Here is a 23,522-nt window from a genome sequence, read left to right as displayed (position 1 = left end):
AACACCTCGACAAGAGAAAGGAAAACCTCTTGCCATGCTGCCGATCCATTCCGTCGTGCGCAACACAAAGTAGTTTGAGTCGGTCCTATTTTGCTCAGGATCCGCGCTGCTTCGTAGTGATTCCTCAAAGGGATTAATCCACAAGGGTACGATCCAAGGAATCCAATGGTACTACTTCCAGTGTGAAATATCTCTTTAAAATGCTCCCGCCATGTCTCACATGCCCTCGGTAACTACACTCTCCGATAGAGCTTCCTGTAATTAGCGCTCTCTCCCGCAGGTTAGGCCAAGCAGCCTTTTATCGTCAGCTGACTGCGTGACGTTAACAAGCCCAATTGCGTTTAAGCAACCCGGTTGGATAAGCCTAAAGTAATATATATACATTTTTATTATAAAGAATATGGAGCGGTCCGCTACAATCTATCTATCTATCATGAGGAAAGATTAGATAAATGTGATAATTTATGTTTCTCTTGGCCTGAATTATGTTTGCTCTGACTGAAAATGGCACTGTCACATGCCAAAAGATTGAAAGACATGGTGGTAGAATCATGGAATCATAAAAAACTCCAATGAGAGCTAAGAGGCTTGGTAGGTATTATAATAACCTTTTTATAAGCTGTGATGGCAAATACGAATGTTTCCATTGATTATTTTGGACATGCCATTTTTCATTAAAAAAAAGATTAAAACAGATTTTTTTGGATTCCATGTTTTTACCACATTATCTTACAACCCTTTGGCATGTGGTAGTGTATAAGACCTGCGACAGTGCAGGCTGCACGTTCTGAACAGACACGCCCACTTCAGCCCTGGGCCCAGTTTCCCGATAACGACGGAGACTTACGTCGCACTTATGAGGGTTTTCTACGATTCATCTTACAATCATTCGTTTGGTTTTTCTACCTGTTTCCCGAACATGCTCTTAGCGTGAATGCGCGTGCACTGCTCTTAAGGGGAGCTGTCCACGTCACGTGTTCTGAAATATCCTCTTATTTGATGGTGATGTCAGGTGACTGCACGTCACAGCTGGGTCTACCGTTTCAACTTTGGATCTACACATTCATTCACAAATCATTCACAAATCAATACAAAAATAGAAAAACTTCGACAAGCATCCCAAGTAGGCTGTATACCACACACAGACATAAATGCGTGTCATTATTTAAGATTAGATTGTTCCACCATTTATGTTTGTGTCACTTAAGAAGACGTTTGAAGATAAGAAAGAGGTATGCCTACTGTAAGATAGTGAGGAAATGTGTAGGCTTAAAAAACATACTGTAAGTCTAGGCATTGATTTTGACGCAGCACAGACTAAACCACACACTCAAAAAAATGATTCTTGGTCCTAATAAACATAAACAAATTGTTTTAAGTAAAGTGTAACTGAAATGCATGAAGTCAAAAGTTTATTCGAGCAAAAAACATAAACACAAGGTGAATGTGTTCAATGTAAACTGAATGTAAACAAATCAGGTAAACCTTATTTGACTAGATCCTTTAGGGCAGTTATGTGCGTGACACTCCAGTAAAGTAGGTGACGGTATGCACTGACTTCCTTTCGGTGTTGAAGAAATTGACCAGAACAAGCCCCTGATGAGCATGGATTAATGAGTAGACCCCTTAGATCTTCCTTTTGGATGCCACCTGTTTTCATACCACAGGCAAATAATTGAACTGGCTGAGTGGCTGACCACAAATGAAAAAACAGATTTGGTAAGTTTTTCTATAGTTTCCATTCTTTTGTGGCAACAATATATATGCCATTTGATATTTTTTGAGAATATATATATTTTTTCATATTTTTACAAAAGCGGTTAAGAAAAGTTTAGTCCAAGGACAGCACGTGTCTGCACGGAATCATCTTACCACCTGCCTAGTAGTTAACCATACATTATGTTTTTTAGAAGAAGTTTGCAGCTCCAGCTAAAATAATCTTAACTTAGCCTTGTCTGGTGGTTCTGAAAAGTGCTTGTTCGGTTACAAGGCAGGTGGACTGCATTGCTTTACTGGCGCTTAGGCTGCTTAATGCTATTGCTATCCTATGGTGTCGTGCTGACTTAGCATTAGCTAACGTTAGCAGTTCACTTCAAAATTAAGTCTAAGACTTGCTTAACCAAGAAAAGTTTAATGTTACAGCGCTGTGCCCCTCATCGAATTCGAGCAAGGCATCGATTATTTGGTGCCACAGGCGTATTGTATAGCCTACTTGAGGAATTCAAGAGTCATGTTATGTAAGGGATGTCCACCGAGGTGATAAGCATTTTTATTAATTATCCATGTGAGAGAATGATGAGTGTTGTCTGTACCTGCAGAATGAAATGGAGGCCCATTGTAATGTTAAACGTAAATGCAATGAAGGTTTTTCCGACATAAGTAGTTGTACTGGTATTATCATATTGGTTAACTTTAGGTTTATTTAGTCATTAACAAGTCTCCACATGCAGCTCATGTGGGATGGCGGGATGAAGCTCAGGCGGGCACAGCACTTCAGTTGGGGGGGGGGGGGGGGGGTGCTAGTTTGAGAATAAAGACCAAAATAGGCTAATGTGAGCATTCATTATTTTTAAATGGTAAATAATGTAAACAACATATGTTGGAAAACAATTCTTCTTTACTTTTAGGTACAATATAGTATGGGCAAAAAACATTCCTGTCTTGAGGGCAACCTCTCAAATTTAGTTGAGTACATGTGAAGACGTTGATCAAATCTATTACAGCTAATTATTTACTCAATTTGTTGTTACAAAATAATGTTAGTTAACTTGCACTGTGCCCTTCTGTTTTTGTTTTCTAGATGAAATATATGAATGAGTGTGTGGGGATGTAAGGTTTGTGTAATATGAGTAGTGAGTAGATATGAATTACTTAAACATTGTAAACTGAAACATGGCCACTATGGGAACAGGTTCAGGCATCATTGTCCATATTCTGATTGTCCTTGCACATTTAAATTATGGAGTAATCTTTTAACCCATATATACCGTAGTCACACAATTCAAGCATCTTCAAAGACTTAAGAACTATCTGAGGTTTCATGTCAGTTGTGTGCTTGTCCCGAGCTTTCAAGTGATTGTGAGTATTTCACTTATGTAAATGAGCATTTGCGGAGACAAGAAACTGTAACATGCATGTTTAAAGGTTGTGCATTTAAAACCAATATCTACAATACATTTCAGTCTCACAAAAACAGAAAGGAAAATCCTCATACTTTATGTGATTTTAAAAGTGAGGTTGTCACTGTATTAAAAATGCTGCCCATGAGTTGAGTTTCCTACTATAATCTAGTGTCCCGTCCTTTTTTCAGATCATAATTATTCATTGAAGAATGACAGTTGTGTAGATCTCATGTATTTATTTTCTTTGTTTTCTTTATTTTCTTTATTTTCTTTGTTTCTGATAGATAAATGCAGAATTCATGCGAATCACAACTTAAGCACTTCAAGCCAAGTTTCTGTCAACTTGACCGATACACAGACAACTTACTGAACATTTTCAAGAACCGAGGAGGAGCTGCTGGAAAGAGGATACGATTCCTCATGGCACCGACAGCTAAGGCAAGCGTGTTAAAATGTTACTTATCCAAATGAATCTATTTCCATGCAACAGGAGTTTGAACACAAATGGACCAGGGGCCGTATTCACAAAGCGTTTTATTTTACCACTAGGAGTACTCCTAAATCACACTAAAAGATTTTAGCTAGGAGTTTTCTCTTAAAAGTTATTCACAAAGCCTTTCAGGGGCCGTATTCACAAAGAGTTTTAAGGCTAAAAGTAGCTCCTAAGTGGCGAATTTAGGAGCAACTCCTAAAAATAATGGGCGTGTCACTCCTAACTTTAGGACTCCTAATTTTTCTCACTAAAAGTAATTCACGAAGCATTTTAGACCTAAAAGTAGCACCTAAGTCTGGGACAGCTTAAAAGAAGTCGAGAGGACTCCTAACTCACTAAGACCTATTTCACGTTGCGATGTTTTGAAATGCGTATGCGGCAAAAGGAGCTTCCAATCGCGAGGGAACAATTTTGCATTCATAAAAGGGATGCAATAACGCCACCAACAACCAAAACTACTCATTGTTAACATGTAAATTAAATGTAACGTTTCATTGTGAATCAAATTAAAATCTTCTCCTCTTTGCAAACGTTGGAACACCCTTATTAGGTCCTGCAAAACGAGGATGAATGGAATGAAGGGGAAACAATTCCTGATCTCACAGCTCAAAAAGAACAATACTCAAATCAATATGCTGTCTTATTTTGATCTTTCAAACAGTAATAGCTGGGGTGAGGAAGATGGTTGCCCCGAAAGATGTGTTAAAATGTGTTATAATATTTAATATGCCTCCTTTTGCAGGGTAATGACACTGAAATCAAGAGGGACTGTGTGATTAGAAGTTTTTGTGTCTACCTCAATGAAGACAGCAGTACATTCATCAAGGAATATTTCATCAAGGAAGGTCAGTAGTAGCATTTTTAAAAACTTTGTCGTACAATGCTTTGCTTTTCTGTGTCCCCCCCCCCCCCCTTAATAATCCTTTCCCCCTCACTATCAGGATGTCAACAGTGAGGAGGCGAAGAGGGAGATCGGGCAGACCACCATGGGGATTTACATGATTCGCAGCAAAGAAGGCTCTGATTAAGAGGATGAGCCTTGAGAGTATTGTTCTTTTTGAGCTGCAAGTTCAAGAATTGTTGCATTTTAGCTCTGGTCCACGCAGTACCGTTTAAGGTCCCATTCAGATGGACCGGCCCAAACACAATACAACCTGATCTCTACAAACTTAGAAAAAGGTTTTTTTTTTTTTTTTAAAAAGACTGTATAAAAAAACAAAATAGAAGAGAAATCAAAGCATTGTCCTACAAGACCGCATCACTTACTGGAGCATCTTGATCTTAAGGGTTTGGACCTCCAAGTTCATCAACACCTTCTGGAAGAACTCAAATGTATACTTCGTCACCTTGGGGATAGGTCAAATTAAGAGCATAAATGAGTCCAAAACACATGCCCCACCCAAACGCAACACTTCTCAGCTCAGTGAGCAGCTCCACACCCTCAATCACCACTCCAACATCTGAATGGGACCTTGAACGGTACTGCGTATGTGTGATGAGACCAGACCAGGGGTGATGGGCACTAATGTTCTGGTAAGTTAAGTGGTTACTTTTTGACGTTTTCAAACTCGGCCTTTCTTTTCTTTACATGCCCTCAGAAATTAGGGTTGTAGTTTCTCCCAGCTTGCTGTGATTGGGCCTGTTCATCTGTGTAGGAGTGTGTGTGTGTGTAAGACCAGGGGTGATGCATGGCCACTAATGATATTCTCCCTAATTTCCCACTGCGAGCGCCATTCTTTCCCCTACAAGAGAGCAGCCTGAATTTGTCGCCTTTTCTAACATTTGGACATTCAGGCATCCCTCTATTGAAACGAAATTTGTGTAAATTTCTTTATTCATTACAACTCAAGAAATAAGAAAGGGGACCACCAGAGGAAATTTACAGTTAAGTTCAGTGGTAACATTTTGAAGGCCATATCTTCGTTTCGAGTGGGTCACCCTTTCTTTTCATTACTTGCTGTCATAAATTAGGGTTCTAATTTTTCCCAGTGTGCTGTGATTGGGCTGTACTGTGTGTATGTACTGTGTATCTAACCCTGTGTGCGTGTACTGTGTGTGTGTGTACTGTGTATCTACGCCTGAGTGTGTGTACCGTGTGTGCATGTACTGTGTATCTAAGCATGGGCATGTACTGTGTATCTAAGCATGTGCATGTACTGTGTATCTAAGCCTGTGTGTATGTACTGTGTATCTAAGTCTCTGTGTGTATGTATTGTGTTTCTAAGCCTGTGTCTGTCTGTGCCCAAATGGTCCTAGTAAGTCAGTTCCAGTGTGTTTGTATTGGCCATGTTTATCTGTTATTAATGGATCTGGCAATAAAGTTCCTGAACTAAATGAACTGTGTGTTATTACAAGAGATGGAAACCATATGGTTTATGTGAAAGTTCAGCTTAAATGTACCCAATAATTACATAATAAACACCTAAGGTTTATGTAAAAGGTCACCTTAACTTTACACAATAATTACATATAAACACCTAAGGTTTATGTAAAAGGTCACTTTAACTTTACTCAATAATTACATATAAACACCTAAGGTTTATGTAAAAGTTCACCTTAATACCAAGTGTCCATTTAATTATAATTAATTTGATCCATTCACATTTACTCAACCTGATAAAAAACATACCATTAAACTTTACTCTTTACATTCAACTTATGTAATATAATTACGTGGAAAATTGTCATGTAATTAAATTACATAAAGTCAACGTTTTAGGCTTGATTATTTTTTTGAGTGCATGTTCCTTTCTCTGCTTTTACCTCATAGGCCTAATAAAATATAGCCTTCACTTAGCAAAGATAATCGCAAACTATTCTGGCAATGTCTCGTTTCATAACTTGATTGCATTTTTGTCCGCTTTTCATCACATTATTATGACCATTAAATGTAGACTAAAATCTGGTTCATCGCGGGTGAACACAATAAAGAATGGGAACGTAAGTTAGATAATATATTCTAAGTTGTAATTCCTCTGTCCTGTTGGTGACCTCAGTGAAAAGTACTGTTAAGACGCTCTTAGCCAGTAACGAGAACTCTGGAGCACTTGTAGATCTACGCACTCGTAGATTAACGCTCTTAAGCTACGATGGTTTCGGGAAACAGTCGGCAAATCTTAAGACGTTCGTAAGAGGGACTTTACGACTCTCTTAGGCTTAAGATGCTTTCAGGGAACTGGGCCCTGCACAGCTTCCCCGGAGTTTTAGCTACACCTGGGACTAATCACTAATTAACCTCACCGTTTATATTCACTTTGAGCACCTCACCTCAACGTGAGGTATTGTTTTGTGACTCTACTAAGCCTGTATACTGTTGGATTCTGAACTCTCGTTTTGACCTGTTTGCCCGTTATTGGATTACTCTTCAGTCTTACAAACATATTGGTCAAGAGAAAATATTAATTATATAAAACAATATTTACCAAGGGTATGAATATTTTTTGGCTTAACTGTAACTCCAATGAAGCTATTCACATGTCATTACTAGATGTTGGTATGAAGCCAAGAAATAATAACATTAAGTCCATACATCAAGTCATTTGATAAAAAGTGGAATTACATCGAACAGTAGGCTATTTAAAACGCTTGCTGGTTTTAAGCTCTTTTGAAGTTGTTTTAGGTTGAAACATCTTAAAAGGGGCAAAATAAGCTGCCAGTGGAGTGAGTGCATTCTCACTCATTACAAGATTGTTAGGGCTCTACCCTTCACTCCAGTGCAATTGACTTTGTATACTCGCGCTTTTGTCTTTCCTATTTTGCAGTCAGCGCATATTGGAATTTTCCCTCCACAGGTAGTACATGTCCGTAAATTAGGAAATTCAATTGCGCCCACGGGGACGGTTCAGCGAAAAGGGGCGTGTTCCGGCGCAAACTTTCCCTGTTGATATTTTAGTTAAAGTTGGGCTAGCTGCTTAGGCTGATCAGAACCACAAACTTAAGACGAATCAATTTTGCTATTAAAAAAAACAAAAAAAACGGTACAACTTAACGTTAACCTCGAGAAAAAGAGCTCAGACCAGTCTAAAGCCACAATAGGAGTCAGGACCCACAGAGACAGACAAGACAAGAAGTCAAGCAGAGTGAGATTTATTTACAGGCATCATAGGCATCAGAACATCACAGGCAGAATCCAGGGTTTTCACGAAAACATGGCCTACTGGCAAAAGTTCAGAAGTGTCATACCACACGCTGAGAACACAGGAGATCCAAAAGGCAAACTTAGGAGATTCAGCTTCAATAGCAGTTCAGAACAGATTTCAAGGAACAGCGTGACCTGGAGTTCTGTAGCATCCGATGATGAGGCCAGAGACAGAGTGCTGGGTGAATGGAGATTAAGTAGTCTGTGGTTCAATGAAGTGCAGGTGAAAGTGATCACCAATCAGGAGGGAAGAGAATGAGCAGTGGAGACTGATTGGTTGGGGTGAGTAACTAATCAAAGTCAAAGTCAAAGTCAAAGTCAGCTTTATTGTCAATTTCTTCACATGTTCCAGACATACAAAGAGATCGAAATTACGTTTCTCACTATCCCACGGTGGAGACAAGACATATTTTACCAATTTTAAGTCCACAGACAAACATAACATTCAAGTAAACAAAAAAGTAAGTAAATAAGTAAATAAGAGGGCACATATAATGAAAAAATAAGAGCAGCAAAATTTGGTTGAAATTGTGCATAGACAGTCAATAAAATAAAATACTAGTGCAAAGTCAGGCCAATAAGAGGCTGAGGTAGTTCTGTTTGACCTAAGTAAGAAATAAAGTGGCATAGTGGTGCAAGTTATGTAAGAGCAGCAGAAGTGTTGTGTTTTCAGGACAACAGCAACAAGTTGCAAAGTGTACAAGTGTGCAAGTGGAGTGGTGCAGGCGGCCATTGTGGGTCCAATGTCCAGGATGTTATGTAGCTGAGGGTGGAGGGGGGAGAGGAGGGAGAGAGTTCAGCATCCTAACAGCTTGGTGTATGAAGCTGTTGGTGAGTCTGGTAGTGCGGGAGCGCAGGCTTCTGTACCTCTTCCCAGAGGGCAGTAGATCAAACAGATTGTGAGCGGGGTGACTTGCATCACTCACAATTTTGGTCGCCTTGCGGGTGAGGTGGGTGGTGTAAATGTCCTTCAGGGAGGGGAGTGAAGCACCAATAATCCTTCCAGCTGTGTTCACTATGCGCTGCAGGGCTTTCCTGTTGTATTCAGTGCAGCTTCCGCCCCACACAGCGATACAGCTGGAGAGGATGCTCTCAATGGTGCCTCGGTAGAATGTGGTCATGATGGCTGGTGGAGCACTTGCTCGCCTGAGTTTCCGCAGGAAGTACAGGCGGCGCTGAGCTCTCTTCACCAGTGATGCTGTGTTGGTGGTCCAGGAGAGGTCTTCACTGATGTGCACCCCCAGGAATTTGGTGCTGCTCGCTCTCTCCACCACAGCACCGTCGATGGTCAGTGGCAGGTGTTGGGTGTGACCTCTCCGGAAGTCAACAACAATCTCTTTGGTCTTGCTGACGTTCAGCAGGAGGTTGTTGTCCCTGCACCACGTGGTCAGATGGTCGACCTCCAACCTGTATTGAGTCTCGTCGCCCTTGGTGATGAGACCCACCAGAGTTGTGTCGTCAGCAAATTTCACTATGTGATTGTTGCTGTAGGTTGCAGTGCAGTCATGCGTCAGCAGGGTGAAGAGCAGCGGACTGAGCACGCAGCCTTGGGGGGCCCCTGTGCTCAGTGTGATGCTGCTTGAGGTATTGTTGCCAACACGTACTACTTGAGGCCTCTGACAGAGGAAGTCCAGTAGCCAGTTGCAGAGGTAGGTACTGAGTCCCAGTTTGTCAAGTTTGCAGATGAGTTGTTGTGGTATTATGGTGTTGAATGCAGAACTGAAGTCTATAAACAGCAATCTCACATATGAGTCTCTTTTTTCCAGGTGGGTGAGGGCTGGGTGGAGGGCAGAGCAGATTGCATCCTCTGTAGACCGTTTGGCTCGGTATGCAAACTGGAAGGGGTCCAGGGTGGGGGGGAGAATGGATTTGATATGTGACATGACAAGCCGCTCAAAGCACTTCATGATGATGGGTGTCAGTGCCACAGGGCGGTAGTCATTGAAGCAGGATGGAGCAGTTTTCTTCGGCACAGGTATGATGGTGGCAGCTTTGAAACAAGATGGGACGATGGCTTGCTTCAGGGAAGTGTTAAAGATGTCTGTGAAGACATCCTTAAGCTCCCCTGCGCAGTCCTTCAGCGCACGACCAGGGATGTTGTCTGGACCTGTTGCCTTACGGGTGTTGATAGCAGCAAGTGTCCTCTTCACGCTGTCGGCAGAGAGGCACAGGGGCTGCTCATGTAGAGGGGGATGGGTCTTCTGTGGGCAGGTGCTGTTTTGTGCTTCAAAGCGAGCAAAGAAGCGGTTCAGGTTGTTGAGCAGAGGGATGTTGCTCTCGCAGCTCTGTGGCGCGGGCTTGTAGTCCGTGAGGGCCTGAATGCCCTGCCATAGGCTTTGTGCGTTCCTGCTGTCTTTGAAGTGGGTGGTTATCTTGTGAGTGTATTCCTTTTTTGCTTCCTTGATGCCACGGGACAGGTTGGCTCTCGCTGTTCTCATGCCAGCTTCATCCCCAGCTCTGTAGGCTTTGTCTCTGGCCCTCAGCAGCCTGAGGACATCCCCTGTCAGCCATGGCTTCCAGTTAGCCCGAGTGATGATGTCTTTTGTGTGGGTCACATCATCAATGCACTTGGTGATGTAAGAGGTTACAGTGTCTGTATACTCCTCTATGTCTGTCTGGTTGTTGTAAGTGGCTGCCTGCTTAAACATTTCCCAGTCTGTTGTGTCAAAGCAGTCTTGAAGAGCATCGGAGGCTCCCTCAGGCCACACTTTTACCTGCTTACGAACCGGTTTGTTCACTTTTACCCTTTGTCTGTATGCGGGCATTAGCATAACAGTGATATGGTCTGAAAGTCCAATGTGGGGGAGGGGGGTAATAAGCAGGGGAGAGTGAACGGGCAGGTGTGGTTAAGTTGGACTGATTGCTCGTTTGGAACCTGGCCTGGCTGTGACAATAGGCTACTGACTTATCATTTTACGTTGCAGTTAAATAAGACAGTAGCTTAAAAACAGAGAGATAAGATCTACATCTAGACAGAAACACTACAATAATTTTCAGAACAGTCAAGTGTTATTATCAGACAGACGGTGATCTTGTCAACCGAGGTGAAGTTAGTTTGATATTTGATATTCGACAGATATTCAATTTTTTTTTATGCGGCCGGTTTCACCCCGTGTTTGCAGACAATGTACAAACAGATGACCTGTCTACTTGCTCCCAGCCGACCTTAGGGACCGTCTAAAAAGTACCTTCTGAATTACCTTCATAGTCTTTTTTGTCAATAGCTTTTACATCATGTGACCTAGTGAATCCAAACCAATTCAAAATAGTTATCCTATATGGGACTCATCAGACACACCTCTTCTTATAGCCACTGTGTGCACACTGTATTTTATATGAATATTTTAAAGAAAATACATTCTTTCCTAAAAGGAATGGTCTCCTTTTTTTCAATACCTCCCAAGTCATGTGACCTAGTGACTCCAAACCAATTCAGAATAGTTATCCTATATGGGACTCATCAGACACACCTCTTTTTATAGTCACTGTATGCACACTGTATTTTATATGAATATTTTGTACAAAAATACATTATTTCCTATATGAATGGTCCTCTTTTTTCAATACCTCCCAAGTCATGTGACCTAGTGACTCCAAACCAATTCAGAATAGCTATCCTATATGGGACTCATCAGACACACCTCTTTTTATAGTCACTGTATGCACACTGTATTTTATATGAATATTTTTTTTTTTTAAATACATTATTTCCTATATGAATGGTCCTCTTTTTTCAGTCATGTGACCTAGTGACTCCAAACCAATGCAGAATAGTTATCCTATATGGGCATCATCAGGCACACCTCTTTTTATGGTCACTGTATGCACACTGTATTTTATATGAATATTTTGTAAAAAAATACATTTACCATAAGAAATGGTCTATTCTGCTATGTGATACTAATCAGACACACATCATTGTGAAATAATATTTTGCATGTACTATTCCCCAAATGGGGAACAATAATTTAGGCTCTGCATGGGATAGCATGAAAACCATAATCGGAACAAAGGAAATAAGAAATTCTAAATTGGTGCTGGATGGGTTCACATGTGATAGAAAGCTGGCACAGACGTTGAATGAGTTTTATCTGAGGTTCGACACACCCATATCTAAGGATGCCACTTTAGAGCAAAAAAACAGTGCCCCAGTACCCTTTGATTTGCATGCCGTAGTAGATACCTTCAGACACTCAAAGGTTAAGAAGAGCCCCGGGCCTGATAACATAGGGGGTTGCCTACTCACCTCGTGTGCTGAACAACTTGGTCCAATATTTTATTATATATTTAAGCTCTCCCTGAGCCAACAGAGAGTCCCCAAAATTTGGAAAAAATCGACTATTTTTCCTGTGGCCAAAATCAGTCACCCTAAGGTTTTAAATGATTTTAGACCAATTGCCTTGACCTCATTGGTGATGAAATGTTTTGAAAAACTAATGAAAAGGGTGCTCCTTATCAAAACAGAGAATTTATTGGACCCACTACAATTTGCCTATAGGGCCAGGCGGGGGGTTGAGGATGCTACAGCCACTCTGCTTAATCTGATACTTAAGCACCTTGAAGGTAGCAAAACTCTTTTAGTTGATAAGCTGTTAAATAACTTTGATTTAGATTTCAGTTTAGTGGGTTGGATTTTTTAACGGACAGAACTCAGAGAGTAAGGGTGAATGGGGTCCTTTCAGAAGAGATACTGTCCTCTACAGGGTCAATCTATTTTATCAGCAAATGGTCATCCTCTTTACCCTGAGTTTCAGTTGCTACCTTCTAAGTCACGCTTAAAATTCCCTGCAGTTAAAACCAATAGATATAGACATTCATTTGTTCCCAGTGCCATTTCTCTATTGAATTCAGATTTTGGAGCTCTGGGCTGACATCATGGTGTTTTTGGGGTGAGGTATGATTTCCTGCTGTATGAAGGTACTCCATGGAGAGCAGAAAGTGTTTCCTGTTCTTATAGTATTTTATTTATTTATTTATTTTTTGCCTGTATACACACTGCACTGCTTATCTGCATGTACTGTATGCTTTTCTTCACCCATTGGTGGTTCATGTTGTCATGTTGTACTTTTTGTCGTATGTTGTCTATGGATGTCTTGCTGCAAACCAAATTGCCCTTAGGGGACAATAAAAGCTTTAAGTAAGTATTTAATTTTTTTAAAGAATCACATTCATTTTCTATGGAAAACAGTTTTTTGCTCAATAGCTGCCATATAATGGGTCCTAGACAACACATATCAATACAGAACTGTTCTGCTATGGGGTACTAATCAGACACACCTCAATATGGAAAAATATTTTGCATTTACTATTATATATTTTTTTTAAGAATCCCATTCATTTCCTATGGAAAACAGCTTGTTGCTCAATATCTTCCATATAATGGGTCCTAGACATCACAGATCAATGCAGAACTATATATTAATATATCTTAATATATATATATATATTAAGAAACACATTCATTTCCCATGGAAAATGGCTTTTGGCTCAATAGCTTCCATGATATGGGACCCAAATACCCCAGACCAATGAAGAACTGATCTCCTAAAATAAGGGGGTGACACATCATAATAAAAATCAATGCTTCCATATAGCCTAAGTTGTCCATATCTATAACTATAGGCAGGGGTTAAAGTGGGGGGGACGGGGAGGAACGCAGTTCCGCCACCTCAGGTAAATTAATAATAAATATATTCTTTCATACCAATCAAAAAACACACCTGTGGAAGAAATCATGGCAGGCAATTTAACCAGAAGCCTTACAAAGGATGTTTTAAAAAAAAAATCTTCCGAGATCAGATCTGTAGCCAGGTTTCACAATGATCAATTGTTCGAGCTAATGCTCACTCAGAGAATAATCCGAGAGAGTGGTAGACATGCCTCATCAAATGGCTATCTACAGATGGAGCCACTTTCATGTAGGCACAAACAACACACACCCACAGACCCACCCACCACACACACACACACACACATACACACTTACCTCCCAACTAAAGCTGAAAATTAATGTTACTGAAGACAATTATGGGACAGATTTCCTATTTCAAACCAATGCATTTTAATACAGTATAAATGCATTATATACAGAGGAAATGGGGGGGGGGGGGGAGTACATTGTAATGTCCCCTATTTATTGTCCTAATGCCTTTATAGTTGTTATAAGTTATCAGTGTTTCCCACAGAATTGAATTCTATTTGTGGTGGTAGGTTTGCAGAATTAACTCGAATGTAACCGTTTTTAACAAATTAGTGCAGCGCGGTTATGATTCTAAACAGATTTAAGCACAATTTAGTACAACCAGGAAAATCATTGTGTGGTGGTCAATGTTGTGATGGGCCGCCGGAAATAAGTCAATGTATGGGAAACACTGGTTATACAAGTAAGTTGGGTAACACTTTACTTGAAGGTACCTTGGTACTGTCATAACTATGACATGGCACTTGTCATGACATTATAAACATGTCATAAACGTTTATGACTTCTGTTTATGACAACCTGACATTAATCAAAGTGACATTACGAAAAGTTGTCTTTTTCATGACAAGTTGACATTAAATTTGTTTGTGATGTCCTTGTTGTCCTTGTTAATCAAGACAACCCAAACAATGTCACCTTGTAATGAATAAAACCAAGTGGCACTTAATAGCAGAATTCATAAACGTTTATGACATGTTTATAATATTTATGACAATGCTATGACAAGTGCCATGTCATAGTTATGACTTCAAGTAAAGTGTTATTGAAAAGGGGTTGGTTGGTTTACAGCTGCTACTCTGAATGAGTGGTGATGTCATGATAGGCCAATAATATAGGCCAGATTTACGTTATTCATTTCAGTGGCCAAAAAAGTAGTTTGCATTCATATGGCGATGCTGTGTGCTAATGTTAATAAAACATTATGTTGTGTTTATCAGATAATTCATGGATTGATGCATCTCAGTGCCTATACATATAATGTGGTGGACACCATCTACTTGATGGACCATTACACTGCAGGTGTAATTTTGTTTGGTGACAGAGCTACAATACGCCGACACAGTTTACCTAAGGTAATATGTTCAGTTTCTGTTTGTGCATTTGATGGTATATTGTGTGATGGGGATTTACTATAGTGCATGAAATAGCTGTGATGATATATTCAAGTCCTTTTCATAAGGAAGCACTATGCATTTTCACTGCCTGAAAGCTTACTTGTCCATGCCAACATTTCTATCAAAAAAGATACACAATACATACATCATGATATACTTGTCATAGGTAAACAACTAACTAACCTGTTCATCATCAAACATTGTTTTTTTCATGCTGTAGGTAAACTTTGAAAACTATGACGGAATTATATCATTTGTCCATGTGAATAATAACCATTGGACCATGCTGGTTTGTTGCTTTCTTAATTTTCATTCATTCAGATGTATGTTTTCACATAGTAAACTACATGTAAAGTATTAATTACAGTGTACTCTCTCTTCTTTCACAGTACATTCATGCAAAGTCTGCCACAGTCTCTCAACTGGATCCGTCACCAGCATCCTCTGAGCTTGAGGACTCAACACATGCTGCTCAGAGACTACAGTAAATATTCAAGCTAGGAATCTAAACATTTTAAGTCAATCATGTTTACTTTTATTCAACAATGGCAGCTGTTTGTAGGAAGTCAGACAGTGGTATTTTTGAAGATCTGTCCATATGCCTTATAATTGAGTAAAACCTTTTTTCTGCTAAAATGTATCTGTGAATGGACAACATTTTGGTAGCACCTAAATAAAAGTATCACATTTCTTCAGGGAATACTTGAAGATGAGGCGAACACGTCATGGCAAAACTGACTGGGTGGATGTTCAGTGGAAAGGAGGAGTAATGCCCCACCCAGTGCAAAGGGATGGTTCCAGCTGTGGTGTCATTGTTGTTAAAGTAAGTTGATAGTATAGAGGAAACATGATGTTTCTTTCAGATAGATAGATAGATAGATAGATACTTTATTGATCCCCAAGGGGAAATTCAGGAAATGTTCAGGAAAAATTCATGTTTGCGGGGGTGGAAATAATGGTTTAGTTATCTATTAAAAGAGAAATACATTTTCAATAACTGCAGTGTTGTTAATTTAGATGGCGAGAGCAGTGATGGAAGCCTTCCCTCAGTTCCCCGAAATGAAGTTCGAAACCTCAAGGAAAGAAGCAAGGAGAGATATGGCTCTCCAAGTCCTTGAGGCATCAGGCATACAATACAGTATCTACAACATATTTGAATAACTCTAGGCACTCCACATACTTTTCAGATTAAATGTATCATGAAAATACACTTTCTTTCAGTCTTTGATGAGGAAACATGCTCAATGTGTGGAGCTGACAAGTCCCCTGGACTTGCACTTACTGTTACAGACTGGGTGAGTTGTTGTGAGCTGTAGTTAAGTGCCTTGGCCCCTAAACTCTGAAGCTCCCTTCCCCAACATCTTCATGACTGTCTTTCTCTTCCTTTCTTCAGAGTCCATCTCAAGACCTTTCTGTTTAATGATCACTTCTCCTCCACACCCAACACATAGCTCTATCTTTCCTCCTACGCGCCTTTTGTTTTGTTTTGCATTGTTTTTGTTTGCTATATAAATGTAATTTAATTATTATTATTATTTACCATTGTGAACCAAATTGCCCCGTGGGGACATTTCATTTCAATTAAATTCCCCTGGAGGGTGAGGTAACACAAAAGTAACGAGTAACATAAGGTATTACTGTGCGCAGGGAGTAACTAATTAAAGTAATGAATTACATTTTTTAGAAGTAACGAGCAATATGTAATAAACTACTTTTTTCAGTAACCTCCCCAACGCTGGTGACATACCAGTTAAACTTAAGTGTCGTACCAACTGACAAAATCATGTACATGAATAACTCATTGATGTTTTTTTTTTCAATTAAACAGATCCAGTGTGATAAATGTGACTGGTGGTTCCATACCATGTGCTTGAAAATGGACAACAAGACGTTAGAGGAAGTCAAGAAAAAGCAATGGCTGTGTGTGTTATGCCGATAACAAGGTTGAAGAAAAAACTATTTCTGTTGGGAAGTAATATATTTTCTTTCTTTTCAAATATAAGCAAGCAATGTGGGGGTGAAGTAGTTTGACAGGCTTGGGCTTGCCTTTGGCCTTTCGTTTGGCTTGGCATTGGCTTTGGGCATGGATTGTCTTGGTTTTGGCTTGTTTATGTTTGGGTCTGGTTTAATTTATTTTGAACTGGTGGTGGCGCTAAAGCATTCAATGTAGGGGCACATAACTTGCTGATTTTGGAACATTGTGCCTTGTCCAAGTGCCAGGTTTTGTTTTGATATGTCGATTCATTGCTGAGATGTGAACACAGTTCCTGTTTAGTGGCTTCACTGCCATATTTTATAACATCTCATGGGCAAATAAACTTGGTATTGAACAATCTGACAAATAACTTTTGTGTGGCTTGGTCTGAAGATCATCTTGAGTGTCAAGTTTTGTTTTGTTTTATTACAGGAAGGTCTAAATCAAAAATATCATTTGCAAAACTCCATTGGGTAAGTTAACATAATGAAATGGTCAGTGAAAAACAGAGCAGTTATACAGTTAAACAGAACAGTTATAGTTATAGTATAACTATTCTGCATTGGTTTGGAGTCACTAGGTCACATGACTTGGGAGGTATTGAAAAAAGAGGACCATTCATATAGGAAATAATGTATTTTTTTACAAAATATTCATATAAAATACAGTGTGCATACAGTGACTATAAAAAGAGGTGTGTCTGATGAGTCCCATATAGGATAACTATTCTGCATTGGTTTGGAGTCACTAGATCACATGGCTTGGGAGGTATTGAAAAAAGGCAGACCTTTTCTTATATGAAATAATGTATTTTTTTTTTTAATATTAATGTCAAATACAGTGTGCACACAGTGGCTATAAGAAGAGTTGGGTCTGATGAGTCCCATATAGGATAACTATTTTGAATTGGTTTGGAGTCACTAGTAATATAATAATAATAATAATAATAATAATAATAATACGTTTTATTTGTATAGCACCTTTCATACACAGAATGCAGCTCAAAGTGCTTTACATTTGAAGCATGTAACAAAATAATAGTCAGTCAGTCATTATCAATCACATTTCTTCATTGCTGGGGCCGTTTATGATCCACTCAGCAACATATCAAAAATATAGAAAATGACATGTCATAAGACTGGCAGCCTTAACCCTCTTTCCCCCCACAAGCACGCCATATGGCAACTGTGGCAAGGAAAAACTCCCATATTCCAGGAAGAAACCTTGAGCAGAACCTGACTTAATAGGGGGAGCCCATCTGCTTCTGGCTGGCTGCGCCCTCCAATAGCAGCAGATGTAGAATAATCTGAAAAAGTAGTCTACAGGATAAGACGAGTTAACTAAAAGCTTTCCTGTACAGGTATGTTTTCAGATCTTTTTTAAAAATATTCACTGAACTCGCCTGCTTGATGTACAGAGGCAGGGTGTTCCATAGTTTGGGGGCATAATGGATAAAAGCAGCTTCTCCACTTTGCTTGTGGAGCACTTTGGGTACGATTAAAAGATTAGAATTGGATGATCTAAGTTTCCTTTGTGGTTGATAAGATATTAAAAGCTCAGAGATATATGAAGGTGCTATGCCATTCAGAGCTTTGTAAGTAAATAACATAACCTTAAAATCAATTCTATAGGAAGTAGGGAGCCAGTGCAGTTCAGCCAACACAGGGGTGATGTGTTCTCTCTTCTTAGTCTTAGTTAAAAGTCTAGCCGCAGAGTTCTGTATGAGTGCCAATTTCTTTAGATGTTTTTTGGGAAGACCAGTAAAAAGTGCATTGCAGTAGTCTAACCTGCTAGTGATAAAGGCGTGAATTAGTTTTTCTGCATCTTGTTGAGTTAAAAAGGGCCGCACTTTGGCAATGTTTCTCAAGTGGAAATAGGCTGTTTGAGTAACTTTACTGATATGGGGCTTAAAACTTAACTCTGCATCTAAGATGACACCGAGGCTTGTTACTTTTGGTTTGACCTGGTGTGCCAAGTTCCCCAGATTACTAAGAACAATATCTCGCTTTAGTTTTGGTCCCACCAAAAGTACCTCTGTTTTGTCATCATTTAGTTTCAGAAAATTTTTGCTCATCCACTGATTAATGGAGGTTAGGCATGCAGTGAGGGAGCAAAGGCCATCTGGGTTAGTTGGCTCCACAGAAATATACAATTGGGTATCATCTGCGTAGCTATGGAAGTTTACATTATGCTGACTTATGACGTTTCCCAATGGAGGCATATATAGGGAAAATAGCAGGGGACCAAGGCAGCTCCCCTGGGCCACACCAAAAGGCAAGTCATGTTTTTCAGATACATGATCTCCTAGACTGATATAAAAATCTCTGCCAGTAATGTAGGTTTGAAACCAGTTTAGAGCATTATCAGAGAGACCCACCCACTTCGCAAGGCGGTGAATTAGGATGCTATGATCAATGGTGTCAAATGCCGCACTCAAATCCAGAAGAATAAGGATTGAGACTTTGTTTGAGTCAGTAGCCAGTCTGAGATCATTGACTATTTTTACTAGAGCCGTTTCTGTGCTGTGATTTGATCTAAAACCTGATTGGAATTTTTCAAGGATACTGTTTTCGTTGAGGAAGGTATTTAACTGATTACAAACAACTTTTTCAAGTACTTTGCTCAGGAACGGTAGATTTGATATAGGCCTGTAGTTGCTCAGATTGGTATGGTCAAGATTTGAAGTTGAAGACAAGAAGTTGGAAATATACCTGTTTCTAATGAGGTATTTATTACCTTGAGAATAAAGGGAGCTAAGCTATCATATACTTTTTTGAGGAATCTAGTAGGGATTGGATCTAAAACACATGTTGAGGTGCCGGTTTGAGTTACAATTTTACCAAGCTCAGATTGAGTAATAGTGCTAAAGGACCTTCATTTTGGGGGGCTGTTTTTGGGTGTACTATCAAACATATTACTTGTGTTACCAATAGCCTCCCTTATAGAAATTACTTTGTTTTTGAAGAAGTCTGCAAATTCTTCGCATCTTAGAGAGGATGCCTGACTGAGTGTATCAAAAGGTGTTTGATGCAATAGCCTATCAATGGTGGAGAACACCCTAGAGTTTCCACTGTTTTCAGCAATTACCTTAGAGAAGTGGTTCCTTCTCTCATTCCGAATAGCTCTATTATAATTTGCACGGTGAACCTGTAACTTAGTTTTTCTCCATGTTCTCTCAGCTTTTCTACATGATCTTTTTAGATCATGGATATTTTCGTTCATCCAAGGTGTCAGTTTGCTACAGGGCCTTTTTTTAGTCTTTAAGGGTGCCACTCTATCAAGCATAGCGCCTAATTCATGATTGAGAGCCTCTACCATTTGATCAATGGGATGATGTAAAATATCCAAATTTATGGAGTCTATAAGAGCTATGAACTGCTGTTCTGCTCTAATGTCCAAGAGTCGCGATTTGATTGCAATTTCGGGATGAATTTTTGGAGTATGTAGTACTATATTAAAAGATACACAATAATGATCAGACATATTTATATCATTTACTGATAAGTCTGACTTCTATCCCTCTAGAAATTACTAGATCGAGGGTGTTGCCAAGGTTGTGGATGGGTCCTGTAACATGCTGCTTTAGCTCTAAACTGTCCAACACATTAAGGAACTTACTGGCTTTAGCATCAGTTTTCTTATTGACATGAATATTAAAGTCGCCATTTACAATTATCCGATCATAGCTAGTGATGATGAGCGACATAAGTTCAGAAAACTGGTCGAGAAAGCCAGCCCATAGAGGAATATGCTGAGGTATGGAAAGAATATTTGTTAGGTTTCTAGTTTTAAATTTGTCTTTTCTTTTTACTATACGTTTGGATACGTTGGAATAGAACTATAAGCATAAGTCATGCTATTGCATGAAGCAGCTTGATCTATGGTAGTAGTATTGTATGTTACCCTGCAGAAAAAATTCTCAGACCCATCCACATGTATAATGCCATTCGAATCAATACCTGGGGGGTGTGAATCTGTAATATTTTCTACAGAATGTCAATGCCTCAGTGTGGACGCTATGTTGTCAGAGAGTAGCCTGGCTCCATGTTGGTTTGGGTGGAGACCATCACGCTTCAGCATACTGGGCCTCTCCCAGAACAAGCCCCAGTTGTTGACATTGGGGATGCTTAGGGAAGCGCAGTAGCGTTTGAGCCAGGTGTGGAGATCGAACAGTCTGGACCATCTCTCAGCACCTTTTCTGTAGGTAGGGAGAGGCCCAGAGATGACAAAGCGTTTTTCTGTGCCCATCAGGGTGGTGATGAGAGTTTTGTAGTTTTCCTGCAGTGCTACTGACTGCTTATCTCTGATGTCGTTTGTGCCCACGTGTACGATGATGTTGTTGACCTTGGTGTGGCAGGCCAGGATGCTTGGGAGTTTCTGCTGGATGTCAAGGACCTTGGCACCAGGGAAGCAGTAGACCTTGGAGGGACCGCTAAATGATGGGGGAATGCAGAGGTCTCTAACCATGGAACTGCCGGGGTGGAGGTTGATGAGGTCCGGGGAGGTGGGGGTCGGGGGGGGCGCCGACTTTGAGGAGGGACCAGGATGGTTGTCTCGGGGCAGGAGGGGCTCCTCATCCTCGGTCAGAATAGCGTAGCGATTTTCCAGTCGTATAGGTTGGGCTGGGCCTGAGTGCCGTCCGGACCGTCTGCCGTGCTTGTGATGCTTGCTTCTACGCCATGGCTCAGACTGATGTGGAGTGGAGCTGGCCAGCAGAGCAGGCTTGGTTCTCAGCAGAGGCCGGGGAGAGGCAACAGGGACAGAAGTTGCATTAGTGCATGGCATGGTTAAAGTATTGGAGGACAGAGTGAAATCAGGGCATCTGGCATTAGTGTGTGTAAGAGAGGTAACGTTACTTACGGAGAGAATGGTGTCGAGGAACTGTTCATCCTTCTCAATCTGATGGAGGGTCGCTATTCTGGCTTCGAGTTCCACTATCTTTTCGCTGAGAAGGACGCATGAGTCGCAGCCTGGTGCACAGCTGAGGGGAGGCATTGTGTCGCGGCGAGGGCTCGTCGGTGTCAACTTTCTTTTAAACGTTTGTTTGCTAGTTGGCTAGCAACAGCGATATCGTGCAGTTCCTTGATAACTCGAACACAGGTAGCGGGTAAGTAATCTGAGAAAATCTCACTTTTATATTGAGTCACTAGTTCTGAGAGACGTTAGAAGGAATTTGATGCTTTCTTCTTCCAGATAGCGTTTCCTTGGCCCGGTATTATTTGCAGCCCTTGATGCTGGCTTAACGTTTCACGTTAACGTTTGACAAAAACGTTTGGCGATCAAGGTTATAGAGTCCGATAAACCAAAGCCTCGAGCAACAACGGTTTATGCAACAGTTTGTTCACGAGATATAATCAGTAGCCAGTAAATCCGTAGAAAGTAGATGGTAACAAGGAGATTTTAAGATAGATAAGTTTGGAAGTTTAGGTAGTTACATACGGAGCACGCCGACCGGAACCGGAATTTCGTCGGCGAATCTCTTCAAAAGGAGGAGAGGGAGAGATTAGGTCACATGATGTCAAAGCTATTGACAAAAAAAGACTATGAAGGTAATTCAGAAGGTACTTTTTAGACGGTCCCTAAGGTCGGCTGGGACCAGCTGTTTGTACATTGTCTGCAAACACGGGGTGAAACCAGCCGCATAAAAAAAAAGTTTGAATATCTGTCGAATATCCGAATATCAAATATCAAACTAACTTCACCTCGGTATCATGTCAGTCCCTCTAACCGTGAGAAAAGAGACTCATTATGTTAAAACAGCTGGCGGTAAGGTCACACCTGCCTTGAAAAGAATCATCAAAAGTTGCGTTTGAAATCGATTGGTCCTCTGTCTTCGTCCAAATTCGACTCCAACTCAATGGGCATATGACTCCGAATCACTCTAAGAGTAACCTCATAGTTTTGTTTTCCGTTAGAGGGACACCGAAGACCAAACTTAATTTGCTGGGTCTTCAGTCAATGGACAACTTGATGCCGGGGTAACGTTACAGCAAACGGCTTCCGTCTCCTAATCCTTTCTTCCTTCTTCCGTTTGACAGCCGGCAAACCGGTAAGCATCCACTTATGGATGCTTAAGCGCCACATACAGGAGCGGAGTTCAACTTTGTTTCGTTTATTTATTATTATTATTATTATTTTGCACATTAAATAAAATAGAAACCCTGCAAGTTCAGACAACAGACAATAATTGCAACAAATGATGTGCTTTCATACATTTAAAACAAACTATATCAAACATTACTCAGCAACAATCCCTCTGAAACACCAATCTGTTACACAGATGAATCAGTCAGACACAGCACACACAGCCATACAAATCCGAAACACACACACTCACCACACATAGCTACACAAACCTTAAACATTCACACACACACACACACACACATGCCACATGCCACACAAACCTGAAACCCATCTGCAAGAATAAATGTCATTAAATGTCAAGTGGAGCATTTAGTTATAAAGTATGACTTGACATTCAGATGAATAAAAATGCTAAAAGACACACAAAATGGAGAGACACACAGGATAGACTAGTACATGCAGGACACACAAGATAGACTACTGTAGGACATGCAGGACACACATGATAGACTACTGTAGGACATGCAGGACACACAAGATAGACTACTGTAGGACATGCAGGACACACATGATAGACTACTGTAGGACATGCAGGACACACATGATGGACTA

This window comes from Alosa pseudoharengus, unplaced genomic scaffold (assembly GCF_046254945.1).
Source record: "Alosa pseudoharengus isolate Yale_2024_CS ecotype anadromous, Long Island Sound unplaced genomic scaffold, YU_APseudo_1.1 YU_APseudo_1.1_scf_7, whole genome shotgun sequence".
Lineage (NCBI taxonomy): Eukaryota > Metazoa > Chordata > Actinopteri > Clupeiformes > Clupeidae > Alosa > Alosa pseudoharengus.
The sequence above is the reverse complement of the archived record's forward strand: the minus strand, read 5'-3'. Positions refer to the sequence as shown.